Source organism: Eubalaena glacialis, chromosome X, assembly GCF_028564815.1.
Source record: "Eubalaena glacialis isolate mEubGla1 chromosome X, mEubGla1.1.hap2.+ XY, whole genome shotgun sequence".
Taxonomy (NCBI): domain Eukaryota; kingdom Metazoa; phylum Chordata; class Mammalia; order Artiodactyla; family Balaenidae; genus Eubalaena; species Eubalaena glacialis.
In genome coordinates, this window is record NC_083736.1 from 11,585,852 (window position 1) to 11,591,743 (window position 5,892).

Here is a 5,892-nt window from a genome sequence, read left to right on the forward strand (position 1 = left end):
TTTTCTTTGGAACAAGTGACCTAACTCCTTTGAAACTGTTTCCCCACGCTTGAGAGGCAGATAGGAATACTACTGGCCCATGCTACCTTGTGTGGAATTCTTTTTTTTTTAAATATTTATTTATTTATTTGGCTGTGCTAGGTCTTAGTTGCAGCACACGGGATCTTCGTTGCCGAGTGCAGGATCTTCCTTGCGGCATGTGGGCTCTTAAGTGTGGCATGCATGTGGGATCTAGTTCCCTGACCAGGGATCGAACCCGGGCCCCCTGCATTGGGGGCGTGGAGTCTGAACCACTGGATTACCAGGGAAGTCCCAACCTTGTGGAATTCTGAGGAGGCTCATCAGAAAGTATTCGAAAACACATGGTTTAAGATAAAGCACTGCCACCAGGCTTTTATTTTTCTTGTTTTTGTCATGATTGGTCGAGTCGATCTCTCTCTCTCTCTCTTTATTCAAGATGGAGACTCCTGCTTCAATCCAGTTTCATCTTCTGGTGCATCTTCACGTGACCCAAAGGGTCTGTGATTATATCTACAAAGCCCTGAAGAGACCAGGGATGTAAACTGACAGGCTCGAAATCAGGACTCATGATAAAGGAACAGGAGGTGTTCATTCCCAGCTCACCTGCAGATGCTCTAAAGACCAGCTGGACTCTTCCGCCTCTTCTCTGTGTCCTCAATACTTCACTGATGTTTGTTGAATGAATGAAGGAATGAATGAATGAAGAAATATAAAGAGCAGGCGGACCTGGGATCAAACCTCACCTTTATTAGCTGAGCCTCCGTTTCCCAATCTGCAAATGGAAGACGATCCACTCCTTGCAGGGTTGGGAGGAGAATTTCAATATCAGCTGCTTGGTATTCTTCTCTTTTTCACATTCAATTCACCCTCAGTTTCCCTTTTCACAATGGTATCTGCTTTACATTTTGTTCTTTCTTTTCAATTTTTGCTCCTTGTCAAAGGCAGAAGCAAACTAGGAGGTAGATATTCTGCCTTCTCTCTGCCATCAGATCTGTCCCAAACCGGACTTCTCTCCAGCCTTTGTCCCTTCTTTGTCTAGTCAGGAGTTGAAAAATATCCTTTGTGCTTTGTGGGTCACAAATAAAAGCAGAGCACACACAAGGCTAAAATATTAGCATATCACTCCACCTACATAACGTCCTTTTTTTTTTTTAACAAGGCAATCAAAAACCTTAATTCGAATTCTAAAAACTGTTACATTTCTTTTAATTTCTTAAAATGCCATTGAATTTGAGATAAAGAATCAAAATCCTTTAGGAGAATTACATTGAAGTCTCTCTTTATCTCCAAACAGGTCATATTTGGGGAGCAATTTCCCAAAATGTAAAATGAATAATGATGGCTTTAGAATAATCATAATTACCTCCCCGAAAGGGAATTTTAGCTCAGTTAATTCTTTTCTTTGTATAGTCCAATGACTGATTCTGAAGCAATTATACAGCAATGCATTATTTTTCACCACTGAATAGCACGCCCATTACCCCTCATAGTTCCCTGTGTTTGCCTGCCATGCTGGCATTTGAAAACAGTGGTTTTGTGATTTAAACCTATCAAGCAAAACGCCATCTAGGAGCCAATTTGCTAATCGACCTTCCAGTGTGTATGTCTTTGTGCCACAGCAAAGGGCCAGGAAAAAAATATGTAGGCGTGCGGCTGCTGAGGTACGATTAAGCCTCTCTCTGCATTTGGTATCCACTTTCTTAAGGAGTCTTCTGTGGGTGGTGGGAGCAGATTGGCCGTTTTAAAAAGCCAGGCTCCTTTTCCCCTCCACAGCAGCTGTGCACAGGGTTTCTTTGCCTCCCCAGGTCTGTCTTTGTGGCCAGGTCCTTGAGGATGCATCTCCCCACCTCTTCCTGGTGCCTGTTGCATTGCCTCACCTCTCTGCTGGTCCAGTGGAGCCTGGCTCCCTCCTTGGAGAAGTTAAATGTCACACCTTAGTAAGAAGGGCAAGTGGTGACAGGGTGCCGGTGAAAAATATGCACAGCTGAGAGGTGAGACCCGGTGATTCAGCCAACAACATGGGTTTGAAGTCAAGTAGACTTGGGTACAAATCCAGTTCATAGAAGCTGCGGAGACTTCAGATGAGTGACTTGACCCACTTTGAGTGGCCTTCCTCCCCTGCAGAATGGGAGGGGAATCACGCCTCTCCTGGAAGATTTGTTGTGAAGATGCAGTGAGTTAACGCACTTAGAGAGCCCGGTGCACAGCCTCGCTTTCAGTAAGTGCTCCATAAACACTGACTACATCTCCACAGCAGCCGGAGTGGCCCTGGGCGGACCCAGTGCAGATGAATCCTGCCTCATCTTCACTCCTTATGCCTGGCATCTTCAGAAGGCTTTGTTTATTGGTGCACTTTAGTTTGTGTGTGTGGGTGTGTGTGTGTGGCCCAAGGACACCTTCCTGCTGGACGGCGCCCGCCCACTTCTGCTCCGTGTACATGGAGATTATGTAGGGATGGGTACAAGTGTATGTACTTACACGTATATCGACAACTCTTCCCTTTCGTTAGCATCCAACGGTGTTTCTCTTGGTTGTCTCATTTCGTTAAGCTTTTATCACAAGTAGCAGCGATTTATTTCTAGAGCGAAGTTCTAAAGCCAGCATTAATTTCAATTTTCTTTTGGAGAGCTTTGTCTCTCTTCTAGGTCAAACCATCCAGCAGCTTACGGCTGCCCACAGTGGGGGAAGGGAGCAGGCATGTCCTTGCATGTAGAAAGGGGCATTTGAGATGGGGGATGAGCGCCCTGATGCAGCCTGGTGGCTTTGACAGAAGCCACTGGCTGCACAAACCAGCTCTCCCACGCCCACCCTGTCCTTGGCTCGGACCACATGGCAGTTGTCTGCCTTGCTGCTCCCACATCTTACTCATTATCACTGACTGTTCTCAATCTGTCTTTTTCTGATTTTCCTTTTCTTATTCCTCCACCTCCTCAATTTTTTTTTTTTACTTCCATTTGCTCCTCTGATTCCCACCAGCCCCAGGCTGATGACATGCTTCGCTTGGCAAGTTTCCCAGTCTCCTGCCACACTCCCTCCATGCCAACCAGGCCGACATTGCAGAGAGAGCTGGGCGGCCCTCTCAGGCTCTTCCTTGGGATGGAGCCTGCGGTAGCGTTGCCATGGGTGGACTCTTCCAAGCCCTTTCTGCTTTTCTGGGGGATGAGTCTAAGTGATGGTGTGTGTCCAGTGGTCCTGAGGAGAGGCAGTCCATGCTCTGTGTGAACATCTCCTCTGCGTAGCCAGTGGGCAAAGCCCTGGTGGCCCCAGCGACCAATCTGATGGTCATTCGGGTTAACCGATTCAGGACAGTGAGTGATGCGATGAATTGATGAATTAGTACGTGCAAGAGGGCCGCAAAGTCCTTCTCTGCCCCTGACCTGCTAGACAGGCAGGAGTTCCCACTCTCGGGGCCACTTAGGGTAAGTCTGTGTGCCTGAGTGAGACTGGCAGCCACTCGGTACAATCAGCTGGGGATTCTTGTGAAAGGGTAGGCTCCTGACCTCCTGAATCGAAAGTTATCTGCCAGGGAATATGGATTTTAACAAGTTTCTTGAGCCACTGCTACTCAGAGAGTGGACCTGGAATCAGCAGCATCGGCCTCATCAGGGAGCTTGTTAGAAATGCAAATTCACAGCTTCATCCTGGACCTCATGAATCAGACACTTTGGAGGCAAAGCCTGGGGCTCTGGGTGATTCTGATGCCTGCGAATGATAGGCTGGGTAAGGTAGTGTGCTAGTTTCCTCTTGCTGCTATAACAAATCATCACAAGCTTGGTGGCTTAAAATGACACAAATCTATTGTCTTACAGTTCTGGAGCTTACAAGTCTGAAATCAGTTTCACTGAGATAAAGCCAAGGAGTTGGCAAGGCTGCATTCATTCTAGAGGCTCCAGGAGAGAATCCACTTCCTTGCCTGTTTCGGCTTCTCATGGCGGCCTGTCAATTTCTTGGCTTGTGGCCCCTTCCTCCATCGTCAGAGTCTATCACTCCAGCCTCTGCTTCTGATATCACATCACCTCTCTCCCATCTTCCTGCCTCCCTTTTATAAGAACCCTTGTGATTACATTGAGCCCACCAGGATAATCTCCCAGCTCAAGACCATTAATTTAATCACGTCTGCAAAGTCCCTTTTGCCATATAAGGTAACATTCATAGCTTCCCAAGGATTAGGACGTGGACATATTGGGGAGGGGCATTATTCAGCCTTCCACAGGCAGTATCTAACAAAGTCCTTGTCAATGTATAATTGTTACCTGACAACCAGTGGACCAGTGTTTATGGTCCTATTACGCTTATGCATCCTATTAACCCATGCAGTTCCAGAGGTGAGTGAGGGGACTCCCTGAGGGTCCCGTTGAATAAGCGCTTCACTGTTCTGGGCACTTCACATGGATTGTCCTGTTGATTCCTCAGGCAATCCCGTGAGCCGTAAGGGTTGTTAGATCATTCCTATTACACAGTCAGTTGAGGAAATCAGTTGAGGAAACCAGGGCACTGGGCACATAACTGACTTGCCCACACTCACAGAGCTGACACGTGATGAGGGCCGTGTGAGGCAGCCATTCTGACTAAAGCCACATAGCGGATGACTTTGCTGTGGTCCATCGATGGAGCCTTTTTATTCCAATCAGAACAGTGCTTCTCACATTGTAGTGTATATCAGAATCACCTGGAGGGCTTGTTAAAACATAGGCTTCTGATTCAGCCGGTCAGGGGTGGGGTCCAAGAATCTGTATTCTCATAAGCTGTAAATGCTGTTTACAATAGCCAAGACATGGAAGCATCCTAAGTGTCCATCAACAGATGAATGGAGAAAGAAGATGCGGTATGTATATAATATGGAATATTACTCAGACATGAAAAAGAGTGAAATAATGCCGTTTGCAGCAACATGGATGGATCTAGAGATGATCATACTGAGTGAAGTAAGTCAGACAGAGAAAGACAAATATCATATGGTATCACTTATATGTGGAATCTAAAAAAAATGATACAAATGAACTTCTTTCCAAAACAGAAACGGACTCACAGACTTCAAAAACAAACATGGTTACCAAAGGGGGAAGGTGGGGGAGGGATAAATTGGGAGATTGGGATTGACATATACACACTACTATATATATAATAGATAATCAATAAGGACCTACTGTGTAGTGCAGGGAACTCTACTAAATACTCTGTAATAATATACATGGGAAAAGAATCCAAACAAGAATAGATACGTGTATATGTATAACGGAATCAAGATGCTGTACACATGAAACTAACACAACATTGTTAATCAACTATACTCCAATATAAAAGAAAAATTAAAAGAAAAAAAAGCAGAGCTTTCTCCGGCTGGTGAGAGAAGAGGAAGGTGGAGAGACTGGAGGCCTGAGAAGAACTCACCTTGCCATTGTTGGCTGGAAGATGGTGGGGACCAGGTGAGAATGAACGTGGGCTGCCTTACAGCGCTGAGACAGAGGCTCCCGGCTGACAGCCAATGAGGAATGGGAACCTCCATCCTAAAACCACAAGAACTGAATTCAGACAACAACCAAGGAATGAACTTCAAAGCATGTTCTTCCCCAGAGCCTCCAAAAAGGAATGTAGGCCTGCCAATGTTTTTTTTCTTTTTAATTTATTTATTTTAATTTATTTATTTTTGGCTGCGCTGGGTCTTTGTAGCTGCGCGGGCTTTCTCTAGCTGCAGCGAGTGGGGCTACTCTTCGTTGCGGTGCGCGGGCTTCTCATTGCGGTGGCTTCTCTTGTTGCAGAGCACGGGCTCTAGGCATGCAGGCTTCAGTAGTTGTGGCGCACGGGCTTAGTTGCTCTGCAGCATGTGGGATCTTCCCGGACCAGGGCCGAACCCGTGTCCCCTGCAATGGC